Source organism: Giraffa tippelskirchi, chromosome 2, assembly GCF_054371585.1.
Source record: "Giraffa tippelskirchi isolate mGirTip1 chromosome 2, T2T-mGirTip1v1.2.pri, whole genome shotgun sequence".
Lineage (NCBI taxonomy): Eukaryota > Metazoa > Chordata > Mammalia > Artiodactyla > Giraffidae > Giraffa > Giraffa tippelskirchi.
Window position 1 is genome coordinate 184212957 of NC_137276.1, and position 25263 is coordinate 184238219.

At 35.5% G+C, this 25263-nt stretch overlaps 1 long non-coding RNA gene across 8 annotated transcripts in view; it reads left to right on the top strand.

The window, feature by feature from the left end:
* Window positions 1-1737: 1737 nt before the first annotated feature.
* The window catches only part of LOC145526705 (uncharacterized), a 146776-nt gene continuing 123250 nt past the window's right edge, over window positions 1738-25263 (top strand). The window contains exons 1-3 of one of the 8 annotated variants that reach the window (XR_014069111.1): window positions 1806-1973; window positions 3099-3173; window positions 5336-10363. This is a non-coding gene — a long non-coding RNA (uncharacterized LOC145526705). Of the gene's footprint in view, window positions 1974-3098; window positions 3174-5335; window positions 10364-13571; window positions 13616-25263 lie in introns of those variants that run through there. The other 7 variants (XR_014069109.1, XR_014069118.1, XR_014069108.1 and 4 more) reach the window with 7 other exon arrangements.

Below are 25263 nucleotides of genomic sequence, written 5' to 3' on the forward strand. Positions count from 1 at the left end.
CATTGGAATGCTATTTAACTATAGAAAAGAATAAATCTAGCCATTTGTTACAGAGTGGGTATGCCTAGAAGACATTATGTTAAGACTTAAGCCAGAGAGAGAAAGACAAATACTGTTTGGTGTCACTCATATATGGAATCTTAAAAAGTTGAACTTAGAATGAGAGAATAAAATAGTTGTCACCAGGGACTGAGGAGTGGGGAAAATGAGAAGAAGTTGGTCAGAGGATAAAACTTCAGTTATAAGACTTTTTAAACTTATTTTTTAAATGGAGTATGATTTCTTTACAATGTTGGGTTAGTTTCTCCTGAACAACGTGAGTCACCTATAAGTGTACATGGATCCCCTCTCTCTTGAGCCTCCCTCCCATACTCACCCCCATCCCACCCTTCTAAGTCATCACAGGGCACTGAGCTGAGCATCCTGTGTTATACAGCAACTTCCCACTAGCTATCTGTCTTACACTTGGTAGTGTATATATGTCAATGCTGCTCTCTTAATTTGTCTCGTTCTCTCCTTCCCTCCCTGTGTGCACAAATCTGTTCTTTCTGTCTGCGTCTCTTTTCCTGCCCTGAAAATAGGTTCATCAGTACCATTTTCTAGATTCCACATATATGCATTAATTTTTGATATTTGTTTTTCTATTTCTGACTTAGTTATAAGTAAAATACTGTATTGTATGTGTGAAATTTGTTGACAGTAAATCTTGTGTTGTTACCACATCAAAAAAAAGAAAAAAAAAGCACAAGAAACAAGTAAACAAAAACACTTCAAACAAGTAACTATGTCAGGTGATGGATGTGTTAATTAGCTTGATTGTGGCGATCATTTCATAAGGCATATATACCAAACCATCAGTTGTATACTTTAAATATATACAAATTTTGTTTGCCAATTATCCTAACAATGCTGGGAAAAGATATAAAACAAAATACACAAATATATTCAGTCCAAATAACAGTTTAAATGACTACTCACATACTTAAAGGACTATTCATATATATGTATATATGTATTTGTGTAATCATGTGTGTATATATATGTATATATATATGTAAGGGGGTAGACAGTCAGTATATTTACATGGCCATATTGAGCACATATGTTTCATAATCTAGATTGAAGTTGTGCTTCACTATGAATGTCAAAGATAGAACTGTAACCAAAAATAATTTTAAAAAATCATTACATTAAAAATACCAATATTAATTATAATTTTGACCCATTTGGTTGGATAATCTTTAATCAATGTTTTACTTCCTTTTATAATATGTCTATTTCAAAAGCAATAGACTCAAATGTCCATAGGTTAGTTAAATGATCTATAATTAAATTGAAGAAAATTATGTAAAGCTTTTAAAAATGTTTCCAAATATACAGTTTGCTGTATGCCATATGAACACAGAGAATAAATGGGAATATATTTATTCCATAACGTGCAAACCTAATTATCATTACATGAAAGTGTCTAAATGTTTTGCAAAGCACCTGTGACAGAAATCAGAATACATACAAAGTGTTAATACTCAAAAATTTATAAGACTGCTAATGGAAAGTTCTTTTCCATCTTCATCTAACATGCTATACCCTGATGACTCCTAATAGCTGTAGGTAGTGTTTGGAAAACAATGTTTGCATCTCTCAGCCGGCATCCATGAAAATGTGCAGAAGTTCCAACTGCTAATAAGTGTTCTTAATGACTTTGTCACCCACTGGTTACCATGGCATCAGAACCTTAAAGTGCATATGTACACAGTCTCACAGATTATTGCAGTGGGATGAATAGATTCCGCATGGACCCTGGCAGGGTGAAGGTTAAGATGCCAAGCAGCCATACACCCCTGCTGATCCACTAACAAGAGTAAGCAGGTCAGCAGGGACCTTATGGAGGAGTGCTGATGAGCCTAATTGGCAACAGATGCTAGATTCATGGACACAGGATCGAAGAAAGAGAAGGAAATGAAGACTTGCAAGTACATCTCATCCTAATTACACCTTCATGCTAGTGAACCTCCCCCCACCCCCACAAACAACCCCAAGCACTTGCTGATGAGGGACCAGGTTGATAGTCATAAGGTGTTTCCTTATCCATGGTATCTTTTGATCTTTTAATTCTTTAGTCACAAAAAGAGATATATGGATAGTTAATTTCCAAGATTCCTTTCAATTTCATATTCAGTGTTCACTCCTAATTTTATGAATTCTTCTTGAAATTGGCCAGAATCTTGAAATTTGGATATTGAAAAACACTTTTGTTTGTTTAGAAGAAAGAATGTTGTAATGTCAATAGAAACAGCCTACTTGATGGAATAAGAAAAACAAGGATTTTATTCTTCATTCTATTTCTATATATCTTGAGCAAGTCTCTTCAGTTTCTTCATGTGTGAAATTAAGATGATAATATCTAACTTACAAGACAATGGTGGAATAACTTAATGTTCATATAATACAGCAGAATTTCCATAAGCCTATTTGCAAGTGTAAGAGAAATTTGAATATAAGTCAGAAAATATATTTATGTGTTATACAAAGAAGACTCTTGACTGAGATAACTAAAAATACTATAATTTCCTTAATTATACCTCACCTCTTAGGATCTTTGATGCTATATCCAGGCTTTCATACCTATACTTTCATTTTGTTCTTTTAAATCACATTTAAATCCACATTTGACAAGCTTAAGTCTTATGACTGTCTGAAGTTTTTTCACACGTAATGCTTTTCACATTTGGCATATCTGATGATTACAATCTTTATTCCAATTATATTAAGTTTAAGAGACATACCTTTTATCACTAGCACAACACATTCTTTTCTGTTGTTTTATAGTTGCTTGAAAATAATACAGCAACATGCAAAGATAGTAAATCTTGAAATGTTTGCTGGCACAATTCTGAATTCTGTGTGCCAAAGACATAGAGGTAAGAGTTAAAACATTGGAAAGCTGAATGGCATAAAAACCAAACAAGTACCAAGTGCCTATAAATATACCATATTCCTTACATTGTGAGTCATTTTTTTGATCAATTAATTGTCCAGTTTTTTACTTTGTAATTTTTGAACAAATTTGAAGCATTTTACATCTCTTCATTTACCAGGCTGTTAAAAATCTCATGAGCCACTGAAAAACCTGAGGAGATTTAATATGATTTATCTGTTTCCTGTTTTCTAAAGTATGTATCAAAATCATTAGTTTCTCTTAGGCTATTTAAAATTTGTATTACTGTCTTCAGTTTAGAAACAACCAAGAAAGAATAGAGAAAGCAAAGACAATTAATCTAGAAACAATTTCTATTAACATTTTGGTGTATAACTACCCAGTTTTTCTTTTTCTTTTTTTCTTTTAACCATGCAGTAATTTATTGGGAAAGTACATGACTAAACAATATTGTCACATTTGTGAATTACATGACACAGTATGTGTGTATGTGTGTGTGTGCTCAGTCATGTCCAACTCTTTGGACTCTGTGGACTTTAACCTGCCAGGTTCCTCTGTCCACGGGATTCTCCAGGCAAGAATACTGGAGTGGGTTGCCATTTCCCCCTCCAGGGATGACACAGTATATCCAATGACAAAAGCTATTTTTGAATTCTTTAAAAGAAGATACTGGTAATAGAGGATCACTGATTCAAGATTAGGAACTCATTTTTGCCTTCATTGATTCTGTTTAATAATCTATATACTCTTTAGGCAATAATAATAATAACTTCTATAACATCGTAACAATGTTTCTAAAGCTTCAGAGTTAACAAATTCTTTTGCAATATTGATTCAACTATCAACTATCAAACTTAGGACATTTTTAAGCACTAAAGATAACTTCAAATATCTCCTGTAGCTCTCAGTATGGAATTAAAATTAACTTTATATAAGCAAAAGTACATAGTCATGATTGTTAGAAATAAACAGCAGAACATTTCATGAACAAAAAATGTGTCTCATAAGTAGATGTTTAGATGAGTTAACACTAAATGAATCAGAATCACAGATGGGGTCTTTATCCCCTTTGAAAGTATGTTTTCATGTTTCATGTTTTAGTTAAAACCTTAAGAGTAGAATTATTTGGCAAGAAACTGGTTGTTATTTTATTGACCCAAATCATACAATTTGTGATGCTTGATAAAGGCATAATTCTGTCATCTCTAATGAGGTAGAATTTTTAAAAGTGGAGCTTTTGAGGTTGAAAAGGCAGCTGCAATGTGTTTCTTATGAAGCTTTACTGTGAATTCATTATAATGGATTATTATGACATGACTGGATGAAAACAGCAATCTAGTTTGCTGAGAAGCTCCCTCTTCCTATAATCATCCTAGGGAATTTAAACCATAGAGGAGAGCTAATGTCACATTCAAGTGCAGATTTAAGTACTCCTGAGTGATGGCATTTGGTGACATCTAATGTTGGCAATACCTCAGTCTTTAGATTTTTAAAAGAAGTGTGAACTATGTCATTCATTTGCTTTTGCTATGTCCCCTTCTCTTCTCATTATCAACATAGTAAATATTTTGTAGGAATAAACAAAGCCAAAATCCATAAAATAACAACAGCTGGGGATAAGATTTTTAGGTGATACTTGGACTTAAACTAAGTATACCCCAGGGTTTAAAATATAGTTATTTTTAATTATGTGAAGTCAACAGGATCATTATTTTAGCCCCTTCACTGACTCTGTAAAACAATAATTTAGTTACTTAGAAAAAAAATGTATGTGTATTTTAAACTGAGAACCTTCAAATATCTTAAATACTTTTAAACTTCCCCATTTAAAATTCTTTTTCATGGAAACATTAAAAGCAAAATGAATTGAAAAGGAAAATAAGAGTTTTCATGCTTTTCTAGTTAAATTGACATCTCCTTATTAAAATGTATTACAGAGTGTGCAAATGCTTATTTTGTCTAATCACTTAGAAGCATTTCCTTTGTAAAAGTGTAGTAGCATTCAGTCGTGTCTGACTCTGTGCGACCCCATAGACGGCAGTCCACCAGGCTCCGCCGTCCCTAGGATTCTCCAGGCAAGAATAGTGGAGTGGGTTGCCATTTCCTTCTCCAGTGCATGAAAGGGAAAAGTTAAAGTAAAGTCGCTCAGTCGTGTCTGACTCTTAGCGATCCCATGGACTATAGCCTACCAGGCTCCTCCGTCCATGAGATTTTCCAGGCAAGAGTACTGGAGTGGGGTGCCATTGCCTTCTCCTGTAGTAGCATAGGACAGGTACAAAACATCAATTCTTGGTTATTCACTTTGATGGGGAAAAAAGAATAGAGAATGCAAAACATTGAAATATATTCTGTAATTTTCTTAAAATGCAATAGTCACATTTTTTTTTTCTTTTTTAGTTATCTTCCTTATTATTTATCTCTATACACAAGGACTGATGTTGAAGCTGAAACTCCAATACTTTGGCCACCTGAAGCAAAGAGCCGACTCACTGGAAAAGATCCTGATGCTGGGAAAGATTGAGGGCAGGAGGAGAAAGGGACAACAGAGGATGAGATGGTTGGATGGCACCATCGACTCAATGGACATGGGTTTGAGTGGACTCCGGGAGTTGGTGATGGACAAGGAGGCCTGGCGTGCTGTGGTTCATGGGGTCGCAAAGAGTTGGACACGACTAAGTGACTGAACTGAACTGACTGATACACATCAGTAGCCTATTGTCTTAAGGAAATCACTTTGAAGAGGCAATTCATAACAATAAGAAAAGTATCTTCACATTTTATTTGCATTTATAGAAAAACTTTTTAAAATCTACTTGTTCCTCTCCCTCTAGGTGAGTCAGTTTCTAATCCACTCCAGCAAAATCTCTCTCTGACCTCGGCCCACCCAGCATTAGCTGTTTCTCTCTTCCCCTTTCTTTCCCCATACTTGTCTTTCCATCTTTCAATCAGTCGCAGCTCTTTCTAGTGCATTTTCCCAAATCCAAATCAATTTCTAGTGGTCCCTTCTTTCAGGCCACTCTGCCTGATAAAACTTGAGTGTGTATGTGTGTGACATACAGGGGAAGTGTTGGTCATAGTCAATTAAAGATAAAATTTTCCTTAGCAGATATTAAAGGGAATGAGACTCAAATATTCCTATCTTAAGCATCGTCTCCATTTCAAAAAGAAAATTGGTAGGCATTTTTCAAAGAAATATAGGTAAGTAGATACCTAATGGAGAAGGCAATGGCAACTCACTCCAGTACTCTTGTCTGGAATATCCCATAGATGGAGGAGCCTAGTAGGCTGCAGTCCACGGGGTTGTGAAGAGTCGGACACGACTGAGCAACTTCACTTTCACTTTTCACTTTCATGAATTGGAGAAGGAAATGGCAACCCACTCCAGTGTTCTTGCCTGGAGAATCCCAGGGACACGGGAGCCTGGTGGGCTGCTGTCTAAGGGGTCGCACAGAGTCGGACACAACTGAAGCGACTTAGCAGCAGCAGCAGCAGATGTTTTTCTGGAACTCTCTTGCTTTTTCGATGATCCAACAGATGTTGGCAATTTGATCTCTGGTTCCTCTGCCTTTTCTAAAACCAGCTTGAATATCTGAAAGTTCACAATTCACATATTGCTGAAGCCTGGCTTGGAGAATTTTGAGCATTACTTTACTAGTGTGTGAGATGAGTGCAATTGTGTGGTAGTATGAGCATTCTTTGGCATTGCCTTTCTTTGGGATTGGAATGAAAACTGACCTTTTTCAGTCCTGTGGCCACTGTTGTTTTCCAAATTTGCTGACATATTGAGTGCAGCACTTTCACAGCATCATCTTTCAGGATTTGAAATAGTTCAACTGGAATTCCATCACCTCCACTAGCTTTGTTCGTAGTGATGTTTCCTAAGGCCCGCTTGACTTCACATTCCAGGATATCTGGCTCTAGGTGAGAGAGCACACCATTGTGATTGTCTGGGTAGTGAAGATCTGTTTTGTACAGTTCTTCTGTGTATTCTTGCCACCTCTTCTTAATATCTTCTGCTTCTGTTAGGTCCATACCATTTCTGTCTTTTATTGAGCCCATCTTTGCATGAAATATTCCCTTGGTATCTCTAATTTTCTTGAAGAGATCTCTAGTCTTTCCCATTCTATTGTTTTCCTCTATTTCTTTGCACTGATCACTGAGGAAGGCTTTCTTATCTCTCCTTGCTATTCTTTGGAACTCTGCATTCAAATGGATATATCTTTCCTTTTCTCCTTTCTTTTTTGCTTCTCTTCTTTTCCCAGCTATTTGTAAGGCCTCCTCAGACAGCCATTTTGCTTTTTTGCATTTCTTTTTGGAGGCCCTAGCTTTTTGTTTAATGACCTCCAGTCTACACCCTTTTATCGCAACCTTTTATCTCACTGATTGCAGTTTCTGTACTGAATGTGAATCTTGGATTCTCTTTTCTCAGATTTGGTGACTACATTAATTTCCTTTTGGCATTTTAGACTGTAAATGTGTTGGCATAACTTTTGGATTTACCTAATCATTTGAACTTGAGGTCTTCTCTTGTCTATGCTTAAGTTTTATTACAGTGCCTAATAACTTCAAGTTAACTCCTGGCCTGATTTTCCAGAGGTTGATATTATACAGGTATAATAGAGTAGGGATAAATAAGGAAGTAAACTCTACATCCCTAGAAATAATAAGGGCTGGCTAAATGGTTATAATTCATTCCAGATTAAGCTGAATGTAGAGTACCCATATAAGGGCAAATGTGAGTTGAGTATACCTAGCTTTGCATTGGCAAAAATACTAACAGTGACAATGCAATTACCCGGATGAAGCTAAATCTATATTGAAGAAAGAGGTAGTAATAATTTTACTTTCCATTTTTTCATGCCAGCATAACAAACATTGTATTAAATGAGGATTAAATGATTAACCAGAAAACAAATTGAGGACTGTTACACCTGGTGGGATTGTTTAATAGTATGTGACATAAAGGCAATCATGGTAATAATTTATGATTAATGAGGAAGACTAAGTTATGTTACTTGCTTAGAAGCCTTAGTTTTCCAACCCCAAATTCCAGAGTAGTTTAGAACCCCCTACCACCAGCCTTTATGCCACACCAGGCAACGTTTTACAGCCATTTTTAAGAAAAATAGACAGGCACAGTATATATTTTCCAGTATTAACTTGAAGAGGATAGTCCCCTAAGATAGAGTCTAAAATGTTGCCCCCTGTGTGTAGTAGAATATCATTACCTGACCATGATCTGACCTCAGGAACAAAGGATCTGACACCACGGAGTTTGCAACACCTAACCCTATCCCTCCCCTACCTTTCCTAGACAAGGGTTTTGGTGAAAGCTATCAGGGAGTTTGGGGTTTTTATAGCATGAGCCACCCATCTCCTTGCAGAACTCTGCAGTTAACCTTTCTCTGCTCCAAACTCTGATGTTTTGGTAGTGCTTGGCCTCACAGTACTTTGGGTACACAGACTTGCATTTCGGTAACAGTCAGATAGGGCTGCCCTGATGGCTCAGTGGTAAAGAATCTGCCTGCCAGTGCAGGCCACTCAGGTTTGACTCATGGGTCACAAAGATCCCCTGCAGAAGGAAATGGCAACCCACTCCAGTATTCTTGCCTGGAGAATCCCATGGACAGAGGAGCGTGGTGGGCTATAGTCCATAAGATCACAAAGAGTCAGACACAGTGACTAAACAACAAAAACAAAGTGTACTAGAAAATCAGTCTTGGTAGCAGCTAGGTTATAGGAATTCAGTTAGTAAAACTCTAAGTTTAAAATATAAACTATAAACATATTAAGAATCAATTTCTGAACATTTACTGTAACTTTTATTGTGATTCAAGTGTCTGTGTTCACCTGTTTGTGGGTATGTTTTTGGCCCCCAAATATGAAAAGTTCTTTGTCACTTCATGATTGTAGGAAAACTGACTTTTTAAAATACAGTTTCTTCTCCATCCCAAGTAATTTCAGGAACCCCAAGTGCCAGAGTTCTCTCCTGGTTATTGCTCTTTGTTTTTGAGTGCAGATAGTTATGCTAGAAGTTTCTAACATTTCCACAGCAGTAGTTGTTCAGCTAGAACATTGCTGCCTTCAACATTTCCCATATTGTGAATACATCTTCCCCTTGTATTAAGACATATAGGTGTAACATGAAATAAGCCATATCCACTGCCAGTGGGGCCAAGAAGCAGGTTCTTGTGCTTCAATCACATATATTTGTGATTGGCACAGTTGGGAAGGACAGAGTTGCCTTCTTCATTACTTTTCCCTTGATAGTATGCACAGAAGACTATGGGAAGCTCAGTGTGGCCAGTGGTTATGTAACATTACATAGGCAGAATAAGGTCCATCTCAAAAGGTGAGAGCACCTCCAAGGCACAGTGTCATCTTGGAAAGTGAGAGTAGCCAAGGAAAAAACACACTCCACAGACAGAATTTGGGCCATCTCAGAAGTTGAGAAATATGATTAGTTTTTATGGCTGGGTAACTTCATAGGCTGAGTGTGAGGATTATTACAACTATTTGGAGGAAGTGGTGGGGATTTCTAGAAATTGGGCCACCACCCACTTTTTCTCCTTTTATGGTTAGCTTCTGAAGTGTCATGGCATCTGTGGTGGTGTCATTTAGCTTGTTAGTGTATTACAATGCACATATAATGAGGCTCACAGTCTACTGAAAGTTGAATCTTCCGCCATCTTGAACCTTGTTGGTTCCAATCAGTTTATGTCATATCTTCAAGGGCTGTGTCATTCTTTTAGAGGTTGTGCACTGCCCTCTTCCCTCCTGTTTTATTCCTCCTTCAGGGATTTTATTCCCATATTCTTTTGGGAGGCAGAGAGACAACAGCCCATCTTCCATAATCGCTTCAAAGCTGACAGACATTGACCATGCCTGTCAGGGAGTAAAAATCTCGGGATGCCTGATTTAGGGGCCTTAGGGGCTGGACAGTGCCTTGTTTTAAGTTGGTATGGGCTAGAATCCTCACATAGCCATCATCTTGATGTGGAACTGTTGTAATTGCTTCTATAGCCTTCCGATGAATCTTTTTGATGCAGCACTTTGTAACAGCATCAGAGTTCAACAATAACTGTCTATAAATGACAAAAGGCTTAAATGTCATGGTTGAACTTCTGATTATAGTGTAATCGGATAACAAAACTTGGTTACAAAAACCAGAATTACAAATAATTACATTTAATTTAAAACAATTAATCTTAGCTAAATATTTCTCTTTGAGATACCTCAGGGGCCATCTAAAGCATCCCAGACTTAACTGGAAATCAAAAGAAATTTAACTAAAATGTGATATTTGGGAAGATTGTCAGAAAATTGTAAAACAGTCAAATAAGATGATAGGTCACTTTGAGACAATACTTACTCCTTAACATGCAGCTATTTTTTAATATCAATAAAACTGCATTAAAATGGCCATTTCAAGTTTCCTTATCTATCCTTAATACTTGGGACTGTAAACTGTTACTTCATACCTTCATGATAGTTATCCAATATATCTGAGTAGTATTAGGAAAAAGGACCTTAATTTTTATAATATATGGTGTATAATTTGCATTAACAGTTTAGTATTCAAATAAACCAAATATACACTGTAGAAATCTCTGAGTAAAATTATCCTTCTCAAATTTAAAATGATTTTCTATTATAATAAGGCATTTTATTTTTGAGGAATAATTTTAAAGTAATTTTAGGTAATTAAAATATTAAAAGGTAATTTTGAAAATTGGTATGAAAGAAGTCTCTGTGTGTGTGTGTGTGTGTGTGTGTGTTCATGTGCTCTTATTATGGCAACTTATCTTTGCCTTTTACAGCTTGAACATAATAGAGCTAAATATAAAATCTTTAAATTTTGAGGGAACAAATAATTTAGGAAGAAACAAATTGTAAAACTGGCTTCAAGTATTTTCACATTAGAGTTTTATAATCTCGCCTATTCAGGAAATTAAGATGATAGAAAAATTCATATTATTACCAAATATTGCAAGTAAGAAATTATATTTGAAAGTTTTTTCCCCCAAGAACTTTAAACTATAAACTTCACATCTAACTGTTTAACTATTTGTTTATGTCCATGTAGTGAATATTTGGTGCTACTTTTATGACTATCCAGAAAGTCAGTTTCATTCTTTATGAAATACAAACTGTGTTACCTGAAGCAAAATAATTGCCCCCATGAGAGTCTTCTGATTATATTGATTTTTTCATGATTGGGTTGCCAATTTTTGGAAATTTATTTAGCAAGAATAGTTTTGTAATTAAAGAAAAGTCTCTCTGGAGTAATAAGTATACCCCAACATCTTAGAGGAAGAAAAGAATAGCATTTTGTTTCTTTATTAAATACCAAAGTAGTTAATGACGATTGTATGAGAAGCTCTCTTCTAGTAACTGTTTTCACTGAGCCAATCTTTTTCCTTGTATCTATGCCATCTTTCCTCTTGCTTGTCTGTTAAGCTGATGAATCAGAAAAATATGGAGGATTTCCTATGAGAGGTTTCTCTGGGCCAGACTGAGAAAATGAGCATGTCAATCCTTTCCTTTCCATAACTGGTCAGAACTCATTTGTATGGTCACAAATAATGACAATTTTGTTCTTTGTCCAAAAGTAAAAGGAAATAAGTCTGGTAAACAGCCAGTATTCTCTATCACAATTATAAAGGAGATATACATTACTTTTAGTTTTGAGTGCATATGTAAGAGCGGAAATACTAAGTGGTATAGTAACTTCATATTTAACTTTTAAAGCTTTATGGAAAACTCCAAACTGCATTCCATAACTGTTGTAACATTTTGCATTCCCATCATCAATGTACAAGGGTTCCAATTTCTCCTTATTCTTGTCAAAACTTGTTATCATTCATCTTTATGGAGTTAGATATCCCAAAGAGAGTAAAAGAGTATCTTATTGTGGTGTTTTTTTTTACATTTTCCTAATGACTAATAGTATTCTGCATATTTCCATATTCTTAGTAGCCATTTATATATCCTCTTTTAAGAAATGTCTAAATCTTCTGTATATTTTAAAATTGCGTTATCTATTTTTTTAACTATTGAGCTTTAGGCATTTTTTAAAATATATTCTAAATATGTCTCTTATCAGACATGATTTGTAAATATCTTCACCCATTTTGTGGGTTGTCTTTTTATTTTATTTAATTTATGCAATTTTTAAAGTTTGCACTCCATTTACCATTATTAAAAAAATTGGCTATTAATATATTCCCTGTGTTGTACAATATATCCTTGTAGCCTATTCTATACCCAATAGTTTGTATTTCCCACTCCTCCACATCAATATTGCCTCCCCCACTACTAGTAACCTCTAATATGTTCTTTATATCTCTGTCTGTTTCTTTTTTGTTATATTCACTAGATTGCACATGCAAGTGATATCATTCAGTATTTGTCTTTCTCAATCTGACTTCTTTCTTTCTATTTTTTTTCTATTTTATTGATGGGATCTTTTGGACCACAAAATTTCAATTTTGGTAATGTCCAACTTATATAATTTTCTTTTTGCCACTTGTGATTTTTGTGTCCTAAGAAACTATTTCCTAGTCCAAGGTCAAGAAAATTTAATCCAATATCTTCTAAGAATTATATATTTTTAGCTCTTACATTTAGATATTGAATCTATTTTAATTTAACGTTTATGTTTAATCTGAGGTCAGATCAGCTTCATTCTTTTGCATGTGGATATTCATTTGTCTTAGCACCATTTGTTGAAAAGATTGTTCTTTCTACATTGGATGGCTTAGCACTCTTGTTGAAAATCGACTGAATATAAATTTAGGGGTGATTTCTAGAATATTAATTCTACTTCATTTGTCAATATACCTATCTTTATGCCAGTACCATACAGTGTTGATTACTGTAGCTTTGTTACAAAGTTTTGAGATCATGAAGTGTGACCTCCAAATTTATTGTTCTTTAAGATTGTTTTAGGTATTTAGGATCCCTTGAATTTTTATATGAATTTTAACATTGGCTGGTCAATCTGCAAAATATTAGCTGGTATTTTATAACAATTTTATTGAATCTATGGATCAATTTGAAAAGAAGTGCCATCTGAACAATATTAAGTATTGCTACTCATGAACATCAGATGTGTTTTCATTGATTTTGGTTCTCTTTAATTGCTTTCTGCTTCCCTGGTGGCTCAGATGGTAAAGAATCCACCAGCAATGCAGGAAACCTCAGTTCAATCCCTGGGTTGGGAAGATCCCCTGGAGGAGGACATAGCAACCCACTCCAGTATTCTTGCCCTGTGAGCCTGGTGGGCTACAGTCCATGTGGTCACAGAATCAGAGACAAATGAGTAACTAAGCACAGCAGTATAATTTTGTACTTCTTTTGTAAAATTTATTTTTAAGAATTTCTTTGATGATATTGTAAATGAAATTGTTCAACTTTATTTTCAGAGCATTCCTTGGTAGAATATAAAAATATAATTGAAATTTATGTATTCATTCTGTATTCTTCAATTTTGCCAATCTCATTATTAATTCTAATTGTGTGTGTATATATGTATTCCTTAGGATTTTCTACCTACAAGGTTATTGATTTGGAAATAGAGATCATTTTACTTCTACTTTTGCAACCTGCCTTTTATTTATTTTTCTTGCAGAATTTCCTTGGCTGAAACCACCATTGCAATGTTGAACAGAAGTGGTGAGAGCAAGCATCCTTGTCATGATCCCAATTTTAGGAGAATTAGTGCAGTTATTCATAATCAAATATGTTAGCTGTAGGCTTTCCATAGATGACATTTATCTGGTTGAGGAAGTTTCCTTCTATTCCTAGTTTGATGAAATTTTTCTGTTTTATTCGTTTTGGTTGAAGACATTAAAAAAATTCTGTGAAAGCCACAGTTTGCTAAGCTCTAAAAGGAAGTTAAACACTGGGTTCACTTTTTTAAAAAATATACATTTTAATATACAGCACTTTGCCTGCTGTGTGGCTGAGTCAACATTCCTATGGCAACACTGACTTTCCCAGTTTCTCTGCCAACATCTGTGCTTCATTCATGATGTCACAACATGCTAAGTACTATGCTTTTAAGAAAATTCAGCATGATACATAAAAAATATTCACTAGAAAGACAAAGGTTCAAGATAATGGCATAGGAAAACCCTGAACTCACCACACCCCCTACACCCAACATGGTAATGTGCATTAGAGAGGCATATCACAGAGGCTTCCACCTTTGCAGATTTTCCTACCTCAGGGTACAGCAAACAAACAATGGTTTAAAGGGCACCTAGACTATATGTGAAAGAAATCTATTTACTAACCCTAGAGCATTTGCCAAATGGACAAGGAACTGCTATTAATAGCACTCTCTCTCTGAGGTTAAAGGTGCTGAAGAGTGCCATTTTTGTGTGTGTATGCTCCTTCTCTATCTTGATACCAAGAGTGGGAACATGGTCCAGGCCCTCTACTTGGCCTGGCAAGGCTGTCATCATGCAACCCAGTTCCCTGGTCCACAGCAGCCACAGCTATCCCCCTAGGGTGGCCCTGGTGTAACATGCCCCATGCCCCTAGCCTGTACTGTACCCACTCCAACTCCCCCTTGGCCAGCCAAAGCTGCTTGGTACATGCAGACTACACAGGAGACATTTCTAAACAAAGTCATGCCTTCACTATCAGACTAGGTAGAAGTAGTTATTTTATCTAATTAATAGAAACAAACACAAACTTACAAACCAAATGAGGAGACAGAGGAATGTATACAAACAAAAGAAAAAGTAAAACTCTGGGTTAAAAAACCCTAATGAAATGGAAATAAGTAATTTATCTGATAAAGAGTTCAAAATAATAGTTATAATAATACTCCAAACTCAGGAGAAGAATAGAGAAAAACAATTAGAACGTCAACAAAGAGTTAAAACATGTAAGAATGGACCAATCAGAGCTGAAAAATATCATGTGAGACAATGAAAAATGCACTAGAAGGAATCAACAGATCAGATGATACAGAAGAACAGATCAGCCATCTGAAAGACAGAATAGTGGAAATCATTCAATCAGAACAGCAAGAAAAAAGAAAAATAAGAATATTTAAGGCACCACTGGGACAATATCAAGCATACTAACATTTGAAGTACGTGTGTCCCAGAAGGAGGCAAGAGATAGAAAGGGGAAGAAAACTTATTTGAAGAAATAATGGCTGAAAACTTCCTTAACCTGGGAAAGAAAACAAATACTAAGGTTCAGGAAGCACAGAGATCCCAAACAAGACATATAAAAATTGAAATACTGATAGTTAAAGAAAATTTTAAGGCAGCAAGAGAAAAACAAATAAGCACATATAAGGAAACTCCATAATACTGTCAGGTGACTTTTCATCAGAAACTTATATTGAGGAAATGAACAGGGCGTCAAGAACCTGTTAGCTGATACCAAATGATTAAATGAATATGTAATCCAAATACTAGAGAGAAAAGGGAGACTGGGACAGGAAAACATATTTAAAATATAATGGTTGAAATCTTCCATTTTGTTAAAAGTTAGATATTTGTAGACATGAGGTTCTAAACATGAAGCAGAATGAACCATTAAAAAATCCCATGCTAAGATATATATATCATGGTAAAACTTTAAAAAGCCAAAGATAAAAAGCAAATCTTGGAAGCAGCAGGAAAAAAAAAAACAACCATATATTCTGTGCAGGGGAAGAATGATTAGAATTGTAGCTAACTACAATACCCACCTACCCACCCACAAAAAATTAAGAATAGAAAATATCTTTATAGTATTGACTTTAAAAAATCTGTTCAGTTAGAATTCTATATCTGACTAATTTTATTTCAAGATTGAAAATAAATTGAATTTTTTCAGAGAAAATACAGTAAAATTTTGTCACCAGGATACTTATAAGAATTGTGATAGGAAGTCATCTCAAGGTGAAAGGAAATGATAATACGTGAAAACTTATCTCTTTAGAGGGAATGAAGAAATGATAAATGAATGGCGTTTTTTCCTTTTTAATCCTAACTTTGTTAGAAAACTTATAAGTTGTTAAAATAAAAGTGTAACAGTGCTTTATGGAATTTGTTACATATAATTGTATTACATAAGAGCTATAACAAATGAGGGAATAGATAGAGATATATAAGTTTAAATATTTTTATATTTTACAATTTTACATGTAGTAATTAAGCTATGTTAAAGATTATATACATATGTATATATGTATATAGTCTTCTATATATAATATTTATAAGAATATAAATTTATAAGAATAAACACTATGAAAATAATGCACAGAAGAATAAGCAAAAAAAAAAAGCTGCAGGAAATTAAAAATTAAAGAGAATTCTGAAAATGTTTCAGTAATCTTGTTAAAAGTTAGTAAAGTAGAAACAGAATGGAAAAAAAGTTGAGATAAGTAGAAAATAAAAAGAAAAATGGTGTACCTCTATTATATTAAAATTTTAATGAGCTAAACACTCCAGTTGAAAGACAGAGACTATCCAAATGGAAAAAAAAAAAAGCAAAAATAAGATGTAACTGCATTTTTTATCCAAGAAACACATTTTGAATATAAAAACAAGATGAAAATAAAGGAACAAGAAAAATTTATTGTGCAAGCAGTAATCTTGTGAAGGCTGGAGACACCATACTAATACCAGAAAAAAAAGGCTGTAATTTATTAGTGGGCATAGGAGAAACAGCTTGTAATGACAAAAGCTCAATACAATGATGATATAATAATAATAAATGTGTACTATTCAATGACAAGGCTTCAAAATAACATGGAGCAAGTTTTGAGAGAATTAACAGGAGAAAGAAACAGTTCCACAATCATGATTCCTCTCTCAGCAACTGAAAGATCTAGTCAAAAAATCAGAAAAAACTAAGATCTCAACAGTACTATCAACTCCAGTGATTTAATTGATATTTATATTTCAAAAATGTGCTATACAACAAGAGAATACACATCTTCTCTAAGTGCACATTCTGTTACCCAGGATACAAACATGAAACATAAGACTTTTCTAAAGTTTGAAATTATACAGAAAAATTTACTTACCACACAAATAGAAACAGTAATAAGATAACAAGAAAAATGTCAAATATTTTGACGCTAAATATGTACGTTAATTACAGAGTCAACAAAGAATTCATAATTTACATTGAGAAACATCAGAAGTAGAAAGTATAAATTAGAATACTGTGTTAGTGGGAAAGAGATAGAACAGTGCTTTGAGAGAAGTTAATACTTTTATTTTTTAAATTATTTTTATTGGAGTATAGCTTATTTATGATGCTGTGTTAGTTTTGGCTATACAATGAAATGAATCAGTTACACATATATCCACTCTTTCTAAGGTTCTTTTGCTATATGCGTCATTACAGCATATTGAGTAGAGTTTACTGTGCTATACAGTCGGTTCTTACTGTTTATTTATTTTATGTTTAAAGTGTGTATGTCAATTTCAATCTTGCAATTTATCCCTGCCCCTTGCCCGGTAACCATACGTCTGTTTTCTATATCTGCGACTCTTATTTGTAAATAAGTTCGTTTGCACCATTTTCATATTATGCAATATTTGTGTTTTTCTGATTTATTTCACCCAATATGGCAATCTCTGTGTCCATCCATGTTGCTTCAAATGTTATTTCATTCTCTTTAATGGCTGAGTAATATTTCATTATATATATGTACCACATCTTCCTTATCCATTCTTCTGTCAGTGGACATTTAGATTGCTTCTATGCCCTGACAAATGTAAATAGTGCTGCAATGAACATTGAGATGCATAAATCTTTTCAAATTAATGATTTTCTCTGGATATCAGAGAAAACATCTGATAGCCCAGGAATGGAATTGGTGGATCATATCATAGCTCAATTTTTAAGGAACCTCTATACTGTTCTCCTTAGCGGCTACACCAATTAACATTTTTACCAATCGTGTAGGAGGGCTTCCTTTTCTCTACACCCTCTCCAGCATTTATTGTTTGTAGATATTTTTGATGATGAAGTTAATGCTTTTAAATGCCACTAACAGAAAGAACAATCTCAAATCAGTGATTTAATCTTCTATTAATACCTTAAGAAACTGGGAACAAAATAGCAAGTGAAACCCAAAATGAACAGATGAAAGTAAGTAATAGCAAAAAAGCAGAAATCAATGAAATAGAAAAAGAAAACAATAGAAGAAAATCAATGAAACTAAATCTGGTTCTTTAAAAAATTAATATAATTCATAGGTCTCTAGCTAAGTTGATTAACAGGATAGAGAGAGAAGACACAAACAACTAATATCAGGAAAGAAAGATGGGACATCACTATCATCTCTTCAAACTTTGAAATGATAAGAAAATATTATGAGTAACTTTATGGTAATAAATTTGAAATCCCATGATAAACATGAATTTCAGGAAAGATATAAATTAAGACTTACTCAAGAATATATAGTAACTCAAAATGAATCTTAAAGGTGAAAGTTAATATAAACTTCTAGTAGAAAACACAGATAAATATTTATAATAAGTTAGGCAAAGATTTCTTTAATAGAAAACAGAAAGCATCCTGGAATACAAGGAAGGAAAGTAAGAGAAACAAATAAAAGATAGGACAAATTGAAAGAAAATTATAATACAGTAGATATAAACCCAAATATATCAGTAATCAGGGTATATCAATGTGATTAAAGTTTTAATATTAGCAAGGTAAACATTCTGAGAATGCATAAATAATATGATTGGATGTATAGAAAATACCCAGAAGAATATATGGATATATTATTAGAATTAATAATAGTTTTATAAGACTGCTGGATACTAAGTCAATGTATAAAAATCAGCTAGTATATTCTATAAGCAGCAGTAAACAGAAAATAAAATGCAAATATGTCACCTAGCAACGTAAAATACAACATACCTTTAAATTATCCCAGGCAAAGATATTCAAGGTCTTTATATGGAACAATTAATTATTTTATTATGCTTCTGTAACATTACAGAGAATAATGAAATAAAAGCCTAACCAAATGGAGATATATACTATATTTATAGATTTGAGACATCAATCCTATAATGAAGTCAATTATTACAAGCTTGATCTATAGTTTCAAAGCAGTGCTAATTGTTTTGTGTGTGTATATACATGCCTGTAGAATTACTCAAGCTAATACAAAAATTCAAAAAATAAGCAAACCATTCTTATGGGAAAATAATCAGCTGGTAGAACTTGCTGAAGCAGATTTCAAGAGTTGTTTTAAAAGTAGTTATACAGACAGTGTGGCACTGGTTCCAGATTAGACAAATAGAGGAACACAAGGCAATACTGATTTTAGATGTTGACCTATAAATTTTCAGTTCAGTTCAGTCCGGTCACTCAATTGTGTCTGACTCTTTGCGAACCCATGAACAGCAGCACGCCAGGCCTCCCTGTCCATCACCAACAGTCTACCCAAACCCATGTCCATTGAGTCGGTGATGCCATCCAACCATCTCATCCTCTGTCGTCCCCTTCTTCTCCTGCCCTCAATCTTTCCCAGCATAAGGGTCTTTTCAAATGAGTCAGCTCTTTGCATAAGGTGGCCAAGTACTGGAGTTTCAGCTTCAACATCAGTCCTTCCAATGAACACCCAGGACAGATCTCCTTTAGGATGGACAGGTTGGATCTCCTTGCAGTCCAAGGGACTCTCAAGAGTCTTCTCCAACACCACAGTTCAAAAGCATCAATTCTTTGGCGCTCAGCTTTCTTTATATTCCAGCTCTCACATTCATACATGACCACCTCTTTATTAAGAGGGGGAAGGGCAGTCTTTCGATAAATGATCTGTTGAAAATGATAAATTTTATATTTTAAAATTTTATATTTTAAAAATGCTACATAATTTTATATGCAAAAATCAGTTTCAGGTAGACTGGAGACTTAAATCACTTCTATAACATAGTATTGGAGAATATGGTCATGTCTTCAGGATAAGGTTATTTCTTCAACAGGTGACATAAGGAAATGATTGGCAAAGTTAATTTATTCAGATTTCTTTTTGTCAAATGCTGTGGTATAGGAGATGATATTGGAAACATATATGTATAAATAACAAAAAGTTCATTAAAGAACTCTTACAAACTATAAGGGAAAATTCACAGACAACCTAGTAAAGAAATGTGCAAGAGACTTGAACACTTCACAAAAGATAATTGATAAATGGAATATATGAAAAAGCATTCAACACAATAAGAGATGTGGGTTCGATCCCTGCATTGGGAAGATCCCCTGGAGGATCATATCAACTCACTCCAGTATTCTTGGTTGGAGAGTCCCCATGGACAGAGGAGCCTGGCTGACTGCAATCCATAGGGTGGCAAAGAGTCAGTTACAAATGAGCGCCCAAGCACAGCACAAACTAGAAATGGGGAGCTTTATAAAGGCAAAACAAAAATATGGCAAGATTACATAAATTGCTTGTTAAGAATTAGGATTGGAGATGGCAAGAAGTAAAGGTGTTTGTTAAGCAGGAATTGGTTTGGGGTTTGGAACGATTGCAGTTGCAATGGGGTGACGGAGACTTTGGAACTACAGGGATGCTGCAACAGGTACTAGGAGATATTGTTTTGAAAATGGCTGGTGGTGCATTTGAGTTTGATATGGTTCAGAGAAAATTCAAGTTCTCACTGATTCAGGAACATGTCTGAAACCATATCCACGCTGGTTTCCTGGCTTCATTTTGGACCATTGTTACTCCATTTTGATTTTTTTAATGATCTTGAATGTCATCAACTTCAACAATTCATCAACTTCAGAAGTCTATATTTTAATAGATATATATGGCAATTCTCTAAATCTGCCAAGGTATGTTGCAGTATGACAAGAGGATGTTTGAAGCCAAATAATACATGTGGTACCCCTTTTACCTGAATTCTGGAAATGGAATGGGATAATTTTCATCGCATGATTTTGTATTAAAATGATCACAAATATAGTAGAGAATGCAAGGTTGCATGATTTTGAAAGCTAACTTTGGGTTTTAAATATTTTTCACTTTTAAAACATATCTTATTTTCCTTATGCTACTTCCAAACTCACCCATTATACCCCAGCAAGATTCCCACAATGAAAATACAAGCACAAATACACACACACACTCACACACACACAACACACACACACACACACACACACTTTGCCTGGAAATTTTTGGAGTTCAGTACTGAAAGTCACTACTGAAAAATCCTCCAGTTCAGTTCAGTCACTCAGTCATGTTTAACTTTGTGACTGCATGGACTGCAGCATACCAGACCTTCCTATCCATCACTAACTCCTGGAGATTACCCAAATTCATGTCCATTGAGTTGGTGATGCCATCCAACCGTATCATCCTCTGTCGAACCCTTCTCCTCCCACCTTCAATCTCTCACAGCATTCAGATCTTTTCAATGAGTCAGTTCTTCGCATCAGGTGGCCAAATTATTGGAGTTTCAGCTTCAGTATCAGTCCTTCCAATGAATATTCAGGACTGATTTCCTTTAGGATGGACTGGTTGGATCTCCTTGCTGTCTAAGGGACTCTCTAGAGTCTTCTCCTGGAGAAGGAAATGGCAACTCAGTGCAGTATTCTTGCCTAGCGAATCCCGTGGACAGAGGAGCCTGGTGGGCTGCTGTCCACAGGGTCGCATGGAGTGGGACACGACTGAAGCGACTTAGCATGCATGCATGCTTTGGAGAAGGAAATGGCAAACCACTCCAGTATTCTTGTCTGGAGAATCCCAGGGACAGAGGAAGCTGGTGGGCTGCCGTCTATGGGATCGCACAGAGTCGGACACAGCTAAAGCGACTTAGCAGCAGCAGCAGCAGAGTCTTCTCCAATACCACAGTTCAAAAGCATCAATTCTTCAGCACTTAACTTTCTTTATAGTCCAACTCTCACATCCATACATGACTACTGGAAAAACCATAGCTTTGGCTAGACAGATCTTTGTTGGTAAAGTAATGTCTCTGCTTTTTAAAATGCTGTCTAGGTTGGTCATAGCTTTTCTTCCAAGGAACAAGCGTCTTTTAATTTCATGGCTTCAGTCACCATCTGCAGTGATTTTGGAGCCCCTCAAAATAAAGTCTGTCACTGATACCATTGTTTCCCCATCTATTTGCCATGAAGTGATGGGACTGGATGCCATGATCTTAGTTTTCTGAATGTTGAGTTTCAAGCCAACCTTTTCACTCTTCTCTTTCACTTTCAACAAGAAGCTGTTTAGTTCCTCTTTGCTTCCTGCCATAAGGGAGGTGTCATCTGCGTATCTGAGGTTATTGATATTTCTCCAGGCAATCTTGTGCTTCTTCCAGCCTGGCATTTTGCATGATGTACTCTGTATATAAGTTAAATAAGCAGGGTGACAATATACAGCCTTGACATGCTCCTTTCCTGATTTGGAACCAGTCTGTTGTTCGATGTCCAGTTCTAACTGTTGCTTCTTGGCTTGCATACAGATTTCTCAGGTGATGTGGTACTCCCATCTCTTGAAGAATTCTCCACAGCTTGCTGAATCCGCACAGTCAAAGGCTTTCGCATAGTCCATAAAGCAGAAATAGATGTTTTTCTGGAACTCTCTTGCTTTTTTGATGATCCAGAGGATGTTGGCAATTTGATCTCTGGTTTCTCTGCCTTTTGTAAATCCAGCTTGAACATCTGAAAGTTCATGGTTTACGTACTGCTGAAGCCTGGCTTGGAGAATTTTGAGCATTACTTTGCTAGCGTGTGAGATGAGTGCAATTGTGTGATAGTTTGAGCATTCTTTAGCATTGTCTTTCTTTGTGATTGGAATGAAAACTGACCTTTTCCAGTCCTGTGACCACTGCTGAGTTTTCCAAATTATATGGTATATTGAGTGCAGCACTTTCACGGCATCATCTTTGTGGATTTGAAATAGCTCAACCGGAATTTCATCACTTCAACTAGCTTTGTTCATAGTGATGCTTCCTCAGGCCCACTTGACTTCATATTCCAGGATGTCTGGCTCTAGGTGATTGATCACACCATCGCAGTTATCTGGGTTATGAATATCTTTTCTGTGTAGTTCTTCTGTGTATTCTTGCCACCTCTTCTTAATATCTTCTGCTTCTGTTAGGTCTATACGTTTTCTGTCTCTTATTGTGCCCATTTCTGTTTGTAAAGTTCCCTTGGTATATTTAATTTTCTTGAAGAGATCTCTAATCTTTCCCATTTTATTCTTTTCCTCTATTTCTTTGCACTGATCACCGAGGAAGGCTTTCTTATCTCTCCTTGCTATTCTTTGGAATTCTGTCTTCAAATGGTTATATCTTCCCTTTTCTCCTTTGCCTGTTGCCTCTCTTCTTTTCATAGCTGTTTGTAAGCCCTCCTCAGACATCAGTTTTGCCTTTTTGCATTTCTTTTTCTTGGCGATGCTCTTGATCACTGCCTCCTGTACAATGTCACGAACCTCTGTCTATAGTTCTTCAGGCACTCTGTCTATCAGATTTAACCCCTTGAATCTATTTCTCACTTCCATTTTATAGTCCTAAGGGATTTGATTTAGGTCATATCTGAATGGTCTAGTGGTTTTCCCTACATTCTTCAATTAAAGTCTGAATTTGGCAATAAGGAGTTCATGATCTGAGCCACAGTCAGCTCCTGGTCTTGTTTTTGCTGACTGTGTAGAGTTTCTCCATCTTTGGCTGCAAAGAATATAATCAATCCTATTTCAATACTGACCATCTGGTGATGTCCATGTGTACAGTCTTCTGTTGTTTTAAGACGGTGTTTGCTATGACCAGTGCGTTCTCTCAGCAACACTCTATTAGCCTTTGCCATGCTTCATTCTGTACTTCAAAGTTAAATTTGCCTGTTACTTTGGGTATTTCTTGACTTCCTTCTTTTGCAACCAGTCCCCAGTAATGAAAAGGACATCTTTTTTGGGTGTTAGTTTAGGAGGTCATGTAGGTCTTCATATAACTGTTCAACTTCAGCTTCTTCAGCATTATTGATCAGGGCATTGGCTTGGATTGCTGTGATATTGAATGGTTTGCTTTGGAAACGAACAGAGAACATTCTGTCATTTTTGAGATTTCATCTAAGTACTGCATTTCGGACTCTCTTGTTGACTATGATGGCTACTCCATTTTGTCTAAGGGATTCTTGCCCACAGGAGAAGATATAATGGTCATAAGTTAAAATTCACCCAGTCTAGTCCATTTTAGTTTGCTGATTTTTAAAATGTTGACGTTCACTCTTGCCATCTCCTGTTTGACCACTTCCAATTTGCCTTGATTCACGGACCTAACATTTCAGGTTCCTGTGCAATATTGCTCTTTACAGCATTGGACTTTACTTCTATCCATAGTCACATCCACAACTGGGTGTTGTTTTTGCTTTGGCTCCATCTCTTCATTATTTCTGGTGTTAGTTGTCCATTGATCTCCAGTAACATATTGGGCACCTACCAACCTGGGAGTTCATCTTTCAGTGTCCTATATTTTTGCCTTTTCATGATGTTCATGGGGTTCTCAAGGCAAGAATACTGAAGTGGTTTGTCATTCCCTTTTCCAGTGGACCACTTTTTGTCAGAACTCTCTACCATGACCCGTCTGTCTTGGGTGGCCCTACACTTCATGGCTCATAGTTCCATTGAGTTAGACAAGGCTGTGGTCCATGCGATCAGATTGGTTACTTTTCTGTGATTGTGGTTTCCTCCAGTCCTAGACAAACTGTGAAAGTTGGTAAGAGGCACTTTAGGAGACAAGTTTTAAAATCTTTTTCTTACACCACTTTTTAATGCTTTGAACACTAACAATTTTATTTTTTTATATATTTTATTTTGTTTATTTATTTATTTTAATTGGAGGCTAATTACTTTACAATATTGTGGCGGTTTTTGCCATACATTCACATGAATCAGCCATGGGTATACACGTGTTCCCCATCCTGAGCCTCCCTCTCACCTCCCTCCTCATCCTATCCCTCAGGATCATCCCAGTGAACCAGCCCTGACACCCTGTCTCACGCATCGAAACTGTACTGGCAATCTATTTCACGTATGATAATGTACATGTTTCAGTGATATTCTCTCAAATCCTCCCACCCTCACCTTCTCCCACAGAGTCCAAAAGTCTGTTCTTTACATCTGTATTCTTTTGCTGTCTCGCATATAGGGTCATCGTTACCATCTTTCTAAATTCCATATATATGCGTTAATATACTGTATTGGTGTTTTTCTTTCTGACATACTTCTTTCTGTATAATAGGCTGCAGTTTCATCCATCTCATTAGAACTGATTCAAATGCATTCTTTTTAAGAACTGAGTAATATTCTATTGTGTATATGTACCACAGCTTTCTTAGCCATT